Raw genomic sequence first — 12,700 nt, 5'->3', positions numbered from 1 at the left:
TATTACTGTCATATAGATAACTTCTTACAGAAAGATTAGGGAAAGTATAATGTGAAATTATGTTATTGTTTACCTGTTCAATGAAACAAATGTTTAAAATAATTTTATGAGACATTTTACTAACATGTAAGAATTAATTCATTATACGAATTAATCTGGATTCTACATTCTTAGTATCCAGAACACAATTTCTTAATGCCCTTATTAAGAGGAACATAATTAATATGCTTATACACAAACTACTTGAAAGAAAACTATTGAAACCACAAAGGATAACAATATTCTTTTGTAGTATAAAAAAATGCAATTCAGTAAGTGCAACTTGTTAGCAACTAATTTAACCTGAACAGTGATTAAACTATGTTCAAAGCAATATGTGGTTTATGAACACATTCAGCCATGCAGAACAGGAAATGTCAAAGGAAAAGGCTAATGGTTTCATAGGAAAACTTAGCAGGAAACACTATATAATAAGCTCCATGTGGCTTGACAGCTCTAATCTGTTGCATGTAACCTTGAAACCTGCAAGGACAGACTGGAATATCAGAATGTTTTACTTGAGTAGTCATAAAATAAACTGTTCAGATTTTTGGATGCATTTGCTTAAAACAAATATATCAAATCAAGTCTCAAAAAAGTGACTTAAAGTAGTATCTTTGTGTAGTCTTAGACAGCAAAATCCATTTTTCTGTAGCCTCATTTTGAGGTTTTTCTATTTCCTTCCCTTTTGTATGATGCAGATCTTAATAGGTGTTACACTAAGCCCTGTCATTGAAAGTTTTACTTGTGCTTTGGAGCATGACCCTTTGATATAGATAGTTGTTTTTCAATGAAAGCCAGAAATTAAATATGGTCAGAAAAACTCCCACCCTTTCCTCAATTACACCTTTTTAAAATAAATAAATAAATGCATACATACATAAATAGTTTTCCTCCCTCCCCTGATACTTCATTAAATTGCAAAGGTGTTTTATAGACATGACTTATCAAAGCAGTTTCGAATGAATTAATTCCACAAAGCGTTTTAGACATTGCAGCACCTTGTTCTTTGGCACATTGTTACTTTATGAAAACCGTTGCTAAAGTAGTAAGCTGCCAAGGATAAATGCTTATCAATACAAGAAGAAATTAAGCTTGTTCCGGTATACACTGAATAACTGCATATAGTGGAAACATTCAAAACAAGTTCTATGTCTCTTCTAGCCTTTATGAAGTAGCCTCTTGGGGTAACTCTTAATACTTCTGCACAGTACCAGCTGTTACCCTCAAAACTTTGCAGTTTATTTCACAGGAATTACAACATTAAGCAATGGGATGTTAAAGGCAATAAATTGTTAAGGGATAGAGATGGACTTGTTCTCTTCCTCCTTACAAAATAAGTTTATAGGTTTGTAACTATCGGCAGGAGTGAGAATTCATGTTTCTGTATTCTTTGGTTAGACTCCTTTCCTAGACGCTTGCAAAAATAAAGCTCAGTACTTCCTTAAACCTAATAAACCAAAATAATTGGCTAGAGCAACCACTATCATATGGAATAGCAGAAATAGGAGCATACATTTCTGTTGCCATGTTTGGAACAGAGACTTGTATAAGATTTCTAACTGCTAAGGACAGTGCTCTCATTATGGAGTACTTGAGCACTGAAAACTTTTGTTTGTTTGCTTTTGTAATTATTATTATTAACTATTGCTTTCTTTAAGCTGTTCTATTGTTATCTAAATTATCAGACTGTAAGACCACTCTCACTCACTTTAACCAATTTGCATTTCTTCCTTTAAAGAAAATTCCATAGCTTCAGAACACATTTACTTCATAGTACCATATAAACTACTACTGAATAGATCATCTATCAAATGGGATCACTGTCCTCTCTCAATTGTTCCAAGTAAGGCAGAGGAGAAAGTCTAGACCTGGGATACACTTGGATTTTTAAATGTTAGCTAATTTCCTAAATTCCTTAAAAAATCTACTTCCAAGGGAGCAATTTGCATTAATTTGAAGTTGATCTTCTAAATTGAATCATATTAAGTGGTTTCTAAAAAATGAAGAGAGCTCTATTGGTTACAAAATAAGACTATCTCCTGACTAGATCCTCATAAGTACTGGATGCATATAGTTAGAGGAGATGAATCCTAATTTGGTCTTTCTGTATTTGGCCTCATCTTCTACTTATTAAATAATTAATAAAAGAGCTCTCTTCTTTGTCTTATATGGGAGTTAGACATTGAAAATACACAAGGCAAATATCACAGACAAATTCAGAACAGAATAGTACATTTCTGAGTTTTGCCCCATTTGGAAACTGATATCTGTACATAATTCATTAGTCATATTCATGAGCAGAAATACAGGTGACTAAGAAAAAAAAAACAAAAAAAAAAAACACAAACACAAACAAACAAACGAAAGGGAGCAGGAGCTCCCAAGAATTTAAGTAATTCAAGTTTAGGCAGTAACTGAAACTGAATTCCACAGGATATGAACATGTCTATATCCTAAAATTATCCTCAGACAGATGTAGTGCCTTTCTAAATTTAGCCATTGTTTCAAAGCAAAATTTTGAAAGAAATATGCATAGTTAAAAACCCCACAATAAACATATTTTTATTTAAATATCACACTAGAAGTACATATGAGGTTTGACTGCCTCCCAATTTCTATCAAAGTGTTGCAATATCCAAGTCAGAATGTTTGTAACAAACACATGAAGTGAGGGGCCTTTTTCTGATAGAAAGGGATAAAGTAGACTTGACATGTTGACATGACTCAGTTAGTTAGCTATATACTTGATTGTTTCTGGGTACTCATGTCATTAATGGCTCTGTCCTGCTGTCGTCATTTGAATGCAATAGGAGATTTCAAAGATTATAAGGAGAAAGAAAGGGATTTAGTTGGACAGACAGCTGAAGACATGAAGTATATTTTGGCTAGAAGAGAAGACTTCATGTGTATCATATGAACCCAATGACTTTCTGTAAAGAAAAAAAAAAAAGGGGGGGGGGGAAGGGAAGGGAAGGGAAGGGAAGGGAAGGGAAGGGAAGGGAAGGGAAGGGAAGGGAAGGGAAGGGAAGGGAAGGGAAGGGAAGGGAAGGGAAGGGAAGGGAAGGGAAGGGAAGGGAAGGGAAGGGAAGGGAAGGGAAGGGAAGGGAAGGGAAGGGAAGGGAAGGGAAGGGAAGGGAAGTAAAAGAGGGTCTATATATTGCATCTTAACAGTTTACTTTGCAATTGTTATTTGATAATAGCAATAGAAACATATTTTTAATATTTCATTTACCAAAGCAATGACTGCCTTGAACCTGAACTTTCTAAGATTTTTCTGGAGTCCTACCATCTAAATTCTTATCTTGGACAATGTATAATAACCAAGAGTATTAAAATGATTTAGGAGCCATTCACAAATAATTTTCTACACATTTTTAAACTTTACATGTGATGCTTTCTTTACAGAATTCTGCAGAAAAATATAGAAATGAGAAAGAAAATACATGATTATAGTTTGAACATCTGTTTCACATAAAGAAAAAGGCATTTCCCTTCTCTAGCATTCATCCTTGTTTACCATGTAGCCTTGTTCAAATTGACCACAACATATCATACTGAGAAAATATATTTATTTATTTATTTTACTGATATTATGTTATCTTTCCTAGCCCTGGGGCAATACTTAAATGTTTTTTCTTAGAACTTCGGAAAACACTGAACTGTAAATATGCTGAAACGCATTGGAACGGTATTATTGGGATTATTGGAATGTGAGCATCATATCTGATTTCAGCACAATGTAGGCATGAAAACAACATATTTAGTCGGTCAACACATTTAGCAACTAGTAAGTCTAATGCTTACCCCACATCTTGATTTTTGGTCATGTGACTAGATAACAAAAAAAACAATGAGAAGTTTTCCTAAGTGCTGCAAAATCATTTTCATCATACACCAGAGCAAAACTGTTGAAGTGGTGTGAACTCTGAAAGGTACTACTAGAACCACATTTAGAATTACTGCAGAATGTAGGACATTGCAATTACTGACTGACTGTTGGATATATATAATATATATATTATATATATTATATCATATCATATCATATCATATCATATCATATCATATTATATATATTACTATATATTGCTGTATTATTTGATGAAAATGTACGATGGAATAAGGACTCTAGCCAAACGTATACATTTTATTAGAAATGTATTAGCAAAATAAATATTTGTTATAACTGAGAAATAACAGATGAGTGGCAAGAGTAATTTTCTACTACATAGTTATAGATGTTACAAAGAACTTTTATTGTATATTTGCTCATTTATTTTCTGTTGTTGTTGTTACTGTTGTTCTTAGGGACCAAAGGACAAAAACATAAAAGGACATAACAGACTGTCACCATGTTATATATAGCAGATAAAGATTTGTAATCGCTTTGGAGAGATACTCTACCAAAAATCCTCAGTGGGATTTTTAGTAACACTGAAAAGGAAAGTAGGAAAAGTAACAGATAGCCATCAGAGTGTGGACATTTCCCTCATGTCTGGCATTCAGTCTCTGAGTGTTTAGGCAATGCATGAGTTGCATTGTTAAGTGGAAATAGAGAGAATTCAAAGGGAGGCCAGATATTATCACTAAAATAAAAATAAATAAATAAATAAACTTAATTTGGCTATGTCCATTTATTATAACAATAACAATGATGATGATGATGATGACAATAATAATAATAATAATAATAATAATAATAATAATAATAATAATAATAATAATAATAATAATAATAATAATAATAATATACCTCTGAATTCCTTCAGATAACAAAGAGAAAAGGAGGAATATAGGGAAAAGAATCTTTCAAAGATGTTAAATGATTGATTTGTGTCAAATTCCAACAGCAGGAAGCTGAGAAGCTCTCTAAAGAGAGATTTAGAACTGCTCTCTACAGTTAATGAACATGAGTTGTTGTCAGACAATGACAAGTCAGATGAAGTCCAAAGTGATATATTTAAGAGCAAATATTCATAGAAGCAGATAGTTCTCACCCAAGAGTTTTTTGAGAAATCTTAAAATAGCTTAATTACTAGCAAAGATGTGCATTCAGTCACAGATAATATAATTCTGAAGGAAATACATGTAAAAATATAACTAAAAAGTCGAAAAGGAGATCACTAATAAGGAATGTTATTTTATTCCAAAATATGTTTTAGGAGCACTGTATTAGATATTTTCCTAGTATTAAAACATAGAGTTAACAAATCTCTGACTAGATTTTGCTGTTGTTGTTGTTTTCACTTTCTGAAATGATTGTGTTGAAAACTCAGGAAGAAAACAAAGAAAACAAGTCAGATTTTCTTTTGGTGGGGGGAGGGGGAGGAAATGGGTGGAGGGAGAGGTGGGCTATAGCTATAACGGGAAAGGTAAAAAATAAATAAATAGAAGAAGAGATCCAATGTGAATCATAGAATCATAGAATGGTTTGTGTAGGAAGACACCTAAAGATCATCTAGCTACAAGTCCCATGGGCAGGGACACCTCCCACTAAATCAGGTTGCTCAAAGACATGCTGTCATGACTGTGATATCTATTCACAGTCATAATAAGGCAATTTTTAATTGAGTAGCCTTTGAAATTCTAGGGCAGAAGAGCCTCTGGAAGGACTGAAGTAATAAATAACATTCCCTTTTAAATTTCAATTGTATTCAAGTGATAGATGAAAATTTCCTAAATATTTATTTATTTATTTATTTTTATTATTATTATTGGTAACGATCTATAAAAAATATTAAGTCCCTACTTATGGTAGTTCCTCGAGGAAAATAATTAACTATATTTTCTATGAAAACACATACATTTCCTTTTCAGTAACTAAAACGAGCTAAATTTCCAACTGAAATCATAGACCCACAAACAGCATGAATGGTCATATTTAAAAACAAACTAAAAGAACTCATAAATGATGATGGAATTATACTTGCTTTCCAATTCACAGCTATGTCTAGAAAAGCATAGGAAAAAAAGTCTGTCTGGTTTTCCCTTTATAATTTAAGAATTCTCTTAATAAAAACTGAAATAAAAGATATCTTAAAAAATAAACTTAACAAAACCTCTGAGTTTAAACCTATAAATTTTAAAAACAAAGTGAAAAAATATTGTTTGTGCAATTATTCCTGATTTATATGCCTCCTATACATGTATATAGTTCTGTACTTGTATTATATTACAGAGAATTAAAACATTTAACCATCTTGGAGCACCTGATCATAATGGTACCTATATGATTGATACCCTTTCAGCAGAACCATTAAAACATGCTTCAGGGACTACACAGAACACAGCAGATTATTTAATCCAGTGGTTTGGGGAGTTTGTAAGGCTTAAAGCACATTATCACCAACCTTCTCCAGGTTATAATTTTTTAGCAGCAATAAATGACAAAAAAAATCCAGCAGATATACTGCTGAATTAGTAGTCAACATATGCATACTTTCTTCACAGTAGGACAAAGGGATTGGCTTTTCAGTTATAAAAGATTGTGTAGTCATTCAAATATTTATTATAAACACAAAAAGTCCTAACAAGTACAATTTACCTTCTGGTTCCACTAACAGAGACTATTGATATGTACCCATTAGTTTTTATTTTTCCCTGGCAGTTAGTAGGGCCATTGTGTGTATTTTAACCACTTTGTGCAACAATGTGCTTTCAGTAGTATAATTACCATAAAATTAAGATATTGAATAAAAATAAACAAACAAAAAAAGTAAATGCTCTTATACCCTTGGCATTTACACATGGAAAGTCTCGGATGGGTATTGAATTACACAATAGAAATACAGTGATTATCGATGTTATAATTGTGATAGTGGAACTTGAAGCATTTGAGATGCCTTTCAGATGTCCAGAAGTTGGGCTGGGAAGTTTATATTTCCAAGACTGCATATCTGGATTATATATCTGAGAATAAATAAAATTCTCATATTCCCACTAAGACACATCCAAACATCCCATCTAAACATTTAACTATATGTGCTCCTACCCTATTTTCCATACTTTTGCAGCAACATTCAAAATGCTGCGTTCAAGCACAAACAACCAACATGGATGTCAAGACTCTCTAACAACAAGCTGTTGATGTCTTTGTCACAGTAGTCATCTGTAAAAAACAGAGGACTTCCTCATTTTCAGGGAAACACACACAGTTAATTCCTCTGTTCCATCCTATAGGTAGGAAGAAAGGTAGTAGTTTGTGAACACATCTGTTAATGTTCCACCCATCACAGCTGAGTTTTACCTACTAAAACACTTGCATACTTGACTGTCAGAGAGAAATTACAATGCTGTTGAAAATTACAATGCTGTTGAAATTACAGTGCAGTTGAAAAACAAAAACATACCTCAAAAACCCGAGGAAGAAAACTAAAATTTTGCTGGTTCTAAGGAGCCACAAGGTGAGAAATATCAGGCATCAGGATTCTGTTGAACCTCTGCTTGCCTGTCTCACTAGATAGTAATGGTTATTCTGTCTATCAGTCAAAAGTTCTGCATTATGAAAGACATACTGTAATTTATGGAAGCAATGTTATTGTATTTGAGGATGTGAAAGTCTTGATTTATTCAGAGTGATCCCAGTGCTAAAGTAGTGTTAGTGGTCACTTTCAGAGTTTGCAGGGCCAAAATGTTTAGGCATGCTCTTAAGTAGATAGAGAAAAAAGAAACATCCTAATTGTTCACTTTGGCAAAGCTACAATTATGTCTGACATATCTTTCAGACCTACATCTGCTGCTGGGTTGAAATGAGACAGAAGTAAGATTGCTTAGATATGATGAAGAATTACCCTAGAAAAGAAAGCAGAGTACCACAGCTATTTGATGATGGGAGATGACTGGTGATGAGTCCGGCAGCTTGATTGTTACTGTTTAAGAGGTTTCTTTCAAAGAATGGCCAGAGGTAATAGCTACATCATGGATATAAATGTACCACAGGTATTAGGAAAGTAGCAGGAGAAGGAGTAGTAATGAATCTTTAAAAACATTCACACAGCTTCAGCAACCACTGATGTCTAAACTTGGTGATGCGAAGATGTCAGAATGAATTACGTAATTACTGTTCCATGTTGTCCTATAATGTCATCTCACTAAAAAGTAGATTTTTTATTTTTATTTTTTAAGCATTACCACGTTGAGCCTTTTCAGTTAAACCACCTCTGTGGTTTAAACTTTGTTTTTAAAGTTATGCATTGTCCAGTGCATAACTTACATGTATATTGTAGAGCATTAAGCATGTCTGTGATCAATTTACCAAATAAGGGGTCATTAAAAATAACATAGGCTTTCTGCTTGGAAAGGAAATCAGAGCTGTTTTTTGTTTGTTTGTTTCCCTTTTTCAAGAGAATTTACTCCTTTTTCCCTATCATTTAAAAAAAAAAAAAGAAAAAATAAAAAAGTGTTTGCGCTAAGTATATATATATATACTTACTTATTCTTATTTATTTTATTTATTTATTTATTTATTTGGGGGGGGGGGAGAAGAGGGTGGGAGAGAGAGGTGTTGTCTTTTTTTTTTTTTTTTTTTGAATTGACTACATTGACTGATGAAAAGAAAACTGTCACTGTAGTTCTATCACTGTAATTCTTAACTCTTTCCAGAAATTTGAAAGTTATTGAAAAAATACTATATAACAAGGAAAAACATAAAAGCAGAAGTAAGTGAAACACCAGTGAAAACACTTCTTCCATTCTAAAGGAAAAAGTGAGAAAAATAAAATAAAATAAAATGTTTTAATATGTATTTTGTAATTGCAGAGTCATCTCCAATGACTGCAAAAATATTAACAAATAAAAAGGTCTCATTTTTCCCTAGAAAGTACATAATATATATGTGACAGAGTTCTACACTCACTTTCTTAATCTTTTTAAACACTGAAAAGGAAAAAATAAAAAATAAATAAATAAATCAGTGACTTCAAAACAAATAAACAAACAAACACAACAACAACAAACAGAAAACACTGTAACGCATGTTCAGAGAAAAATAATGGAAGTAAACATTGTTAGTAGAAATTTTGCATGGTTATTTGGCGCTGTGACATTGGATCTAAAATGGAAAAAGATAGACAAGATACACCTGGGGGGAAGGAAGTTCCTTTTCTTACTTCTAAATCATCTGAAATTCTTTCTCAGCAATCCTCTCCTTCATAATTAGTTCAATGCTCACCTGTGTATGTAAAGGAAGGGAAAAAAAAATATTTATTTATTTATTTATTTATTTATTATTTTTAAAGCTGGAAAACCATAAAAGAGCATTATCACATTCTTCAGCAGAACAATCTTGACTGGCTGTTTCAAGGTGAGTGACATTACTTCAGTTGGTGGTCATAAAAGTGATATACTTAGAATCAACTGTCTGTAATGGCTTGAAATATGAAGAGTTCGTCTCGAATGATTTTTGTCTTTGTAAGTAGGTTTTAGCAAGAAGCCTCTGCAGAAGTTAAATTCATGGCTGCAGCTGACCCTGGTGCCTATGTTCAGGACTTTTATATTTTTATTTTTATTTTTATTTATTATTTTTATTTTTATTTTCATTTTCATTTTCATTTTCATTTTTATTATTTTCCCTTGAAGATCAATCTGGCTTCTTCTCTGACTATCATCAGGCTGCTAAGTGCATTTTCCATGGTCTGCCTTTGGTTTCTCCTTATTAGTTTGTGAGACCTAGGTTATGAATACTGACAACAATGGTCAAATAAATATAGTCAAGAAAAGAATAGCCTCTTCTCACCTTTTACCTTCCTACCCCATGCTCATCATTTCAGAAAACAACTCTACACAACCTAATCCAAATGAAAAAAAAAAAGTAATTCAAAAATGTAAGCTTAAGGTGTGGGTTGCTTTCATTGAAATGCTTCTGAATGTTTCCACAGACTTACAAGAACCACATAACTTTCCTACTGCAACTTGGCAATTGAATTCCAGTCTGTAAGAAATGTATAACAAATAGAGCTGAGGGGTAACTCTAATTGCTTTCTCTGCTTTTAAACAGGAAGACGTAGGGGCCAGAATGATTTGATGAGAAATCTCAGTTTTCTAAGTTCTTTGTTCAGCCTGGAGAAAAGGAGGCTCAGGGGCGACCTTATCGCTCTCTACAGGTACCTTAAAGGAGGCTGTAGAGAGGTGGGGGTTGGTCTGTTCTCCCATGTGCCTGGTGACAGGATGAGAGGGAATGGGCTAAAGTTGCGCCAGGGGAGTTTTAGGTTGGATCTTAGGAAGAACTTCTTTAGCGAAAGGGTTGTTAGACATTGGAACAGGCTGCCCAGGGAAGTGGTGGAGTCACCATCCTTGGAAGTCTTTAAAAGACGTTTAGATGTAGAGCTTAGCAATATGGTTTAGTGGGGACTGTTAGTGTTAGGTCAGAGGTTGGACTCGATGATCTTGAGGTCTCTTCCAACCTAGAAATTCTGTGATTCTGTGATTCTGTGATTTATTATAAGTATATGTTCCCTGAAACAGTATTTTTTTATTATTATTATTATTCACAAATCTGTCTGGGAGATGGGACAAGAGATGAGTATGTCCCATCTGGGAGATGGGTATGTCCCATCTGGGAGACGGAACAAGAAATACTCAAAAGACAGTTGTGTCAGAAGTTATTTTCCACATGCTCCAGGAACCTCCTAGACTGTTTCCTCTTTTCTGTGTTCTATTTCCAGCAGACACCTGGTAAGTTGAAGACCCCTACAAGAACAAGGGCTAGTGATTGTGAGACTTCTAGCTGCTTATAGAATATTTAATCTGCCTCTCCTCCTGGTTTGACAGTCTATAACAGACTCCCACCATGACATGATCCTTGTTGGCCTTCTCCCTGAATCTTTCCCATAAACATTCAACCCTGTCGTCACTATTATTAAGCTCTAAACAGTCAAAAATCTCCCTAACATACAGGGATACCCACCTCTTCTCCTCCCCCCAGTCTCTCCTTCCTAGCTTTACCCTTCTGAAGAGTTTATAGCCATACATTGCATCACTCCAATCATGTGAGTCATCCCACCATGTTTCTGTGACGGCAACTATATTATAGTTTTCCTGTTGCACAGTGCCTTCCAGATCTTGTTTGATGCCCATGCTGTACACGTGTATATGCACTTCCATTGGCCTAGTGATCCCATCACCTTTTCATGAAAAGAAACCCTAATTCCTAAGGATGAGATAAATTTAGTATAAATTGAAATAGTTTTGCTGTTGTTGTTGTTGTTGTTGTTATTTTCCCCCCATACTGATACTGTCTATATCAGTTCTGTGTTGACATGTTACTAACTACTTAAACATTCCTAAATGTGTGAAGAAAATCAAATATCCCTGCATCTGAAAGATAATATTGATATTCTTGGACATACCAAAGTGTATTTCCAAATACCATTTTTTTTTTCCTGCACTTGGATATCAGAGGTGTATCTACCACAATGAGTCCTCATACTAAGTGGAAATTTCTAGATATTCATTTAATAGCAATGAGTATCACAGCAAACAACCTATTTAACATCGTTGTTAAATTATGTTAGGCATTATATAGGTATATATAGATAGGTATTATACATAATACTATGTATGCAATAAATCCTTGCCCTCATACATATAATGTGTAATGAAGACAAAAAAAAAAAATAATATGTTCTAATGATATGATGAAACAGCCCAAAGACAAACAACAAATAGAATAAAGGAGATGAAAGTAGGCAACTAAAAATTAAATTTCAGAAAGCCTATGAACTTACTTGGAAGTTATATTTAAAAATTGGAAGACATACACATGGCTGTAAGCATACACACAGAGAAAGTCCATAATTGCTATTTAATTTTTTTTCATTATTATTGTTATTATTTTCTTATTCAGCATTATCTAGAAAATACCTAAAATTCAAGTACAAGAATAAAAAAGAAGCTTATTCCATTATTTTATCAAATTTAACTTGGAACAGTAAACGTAATTTTAGAAAAGAATCTCATCAAACCAAAATGTAATTATGTATCAGCTAAATAAGATCATCAACTACAAAGGAAAACTCAAGTGAGAGGCAAGGGTGAAACATTCATTACCCATCAGATTCATGCACATATGGGGATGACATAGCAAAAGGATTATGATTGCTCTCAATTTCCAGACAGAAACAATCTCAGAAGGTGCAGCACAATTGTTAAGATCTGAAGATCTGAAGCAATCAGACATAAATAATGGAGTATGAAAATTAATGTATTTTAAGTAATAAGGGAAGATGGCATAAAATAGAAGGTAAAGTGCATATTTTAGGAAGATTCATTTGAGAAGTGCATATATGCTATAGCATTTCAGTGTTAAGGGTAACAACAGTAGCTTTATTATTAGGCGCAATCCATAAGTTTTTACTAATACAAAAAAAGTACGATGCTTTTTATTATATTGATACAGTCATTGAAGACAGGGCATGCAGCTGAGGTACCACAAACATTTGTTATCAGTGAAAAAATAAAAGATAAGGAATAAAAACTATTTCACATAAGAACTTCAACTCCGGAGAAATACTAAAACCTATACTCAAAATACACCAGATATTGATCATAAGAGGAATAAACTGATCATTAAAGTACTGATAAGATTGTGTCAGGAAAAAATAAGCCTTACTGAGAAACATCATTCATGTTCAAAGTTTCCAGAGACTCAGGAGAGCACTCT

This window comes from Aythya marila (assembly GCF_965140915.1).
Source record: "Aythya marila genome assembly, chromosome: 1".
In the NCBI taxonomy this organism is placed as follows: Eukaryota; Metazoa; Chordata; class Aves; order Anseriformes; family Anatidae; genus Aythya; species Aythya marila.
This window is presented reverse-complemented; position numbering follows the sequence as displayed.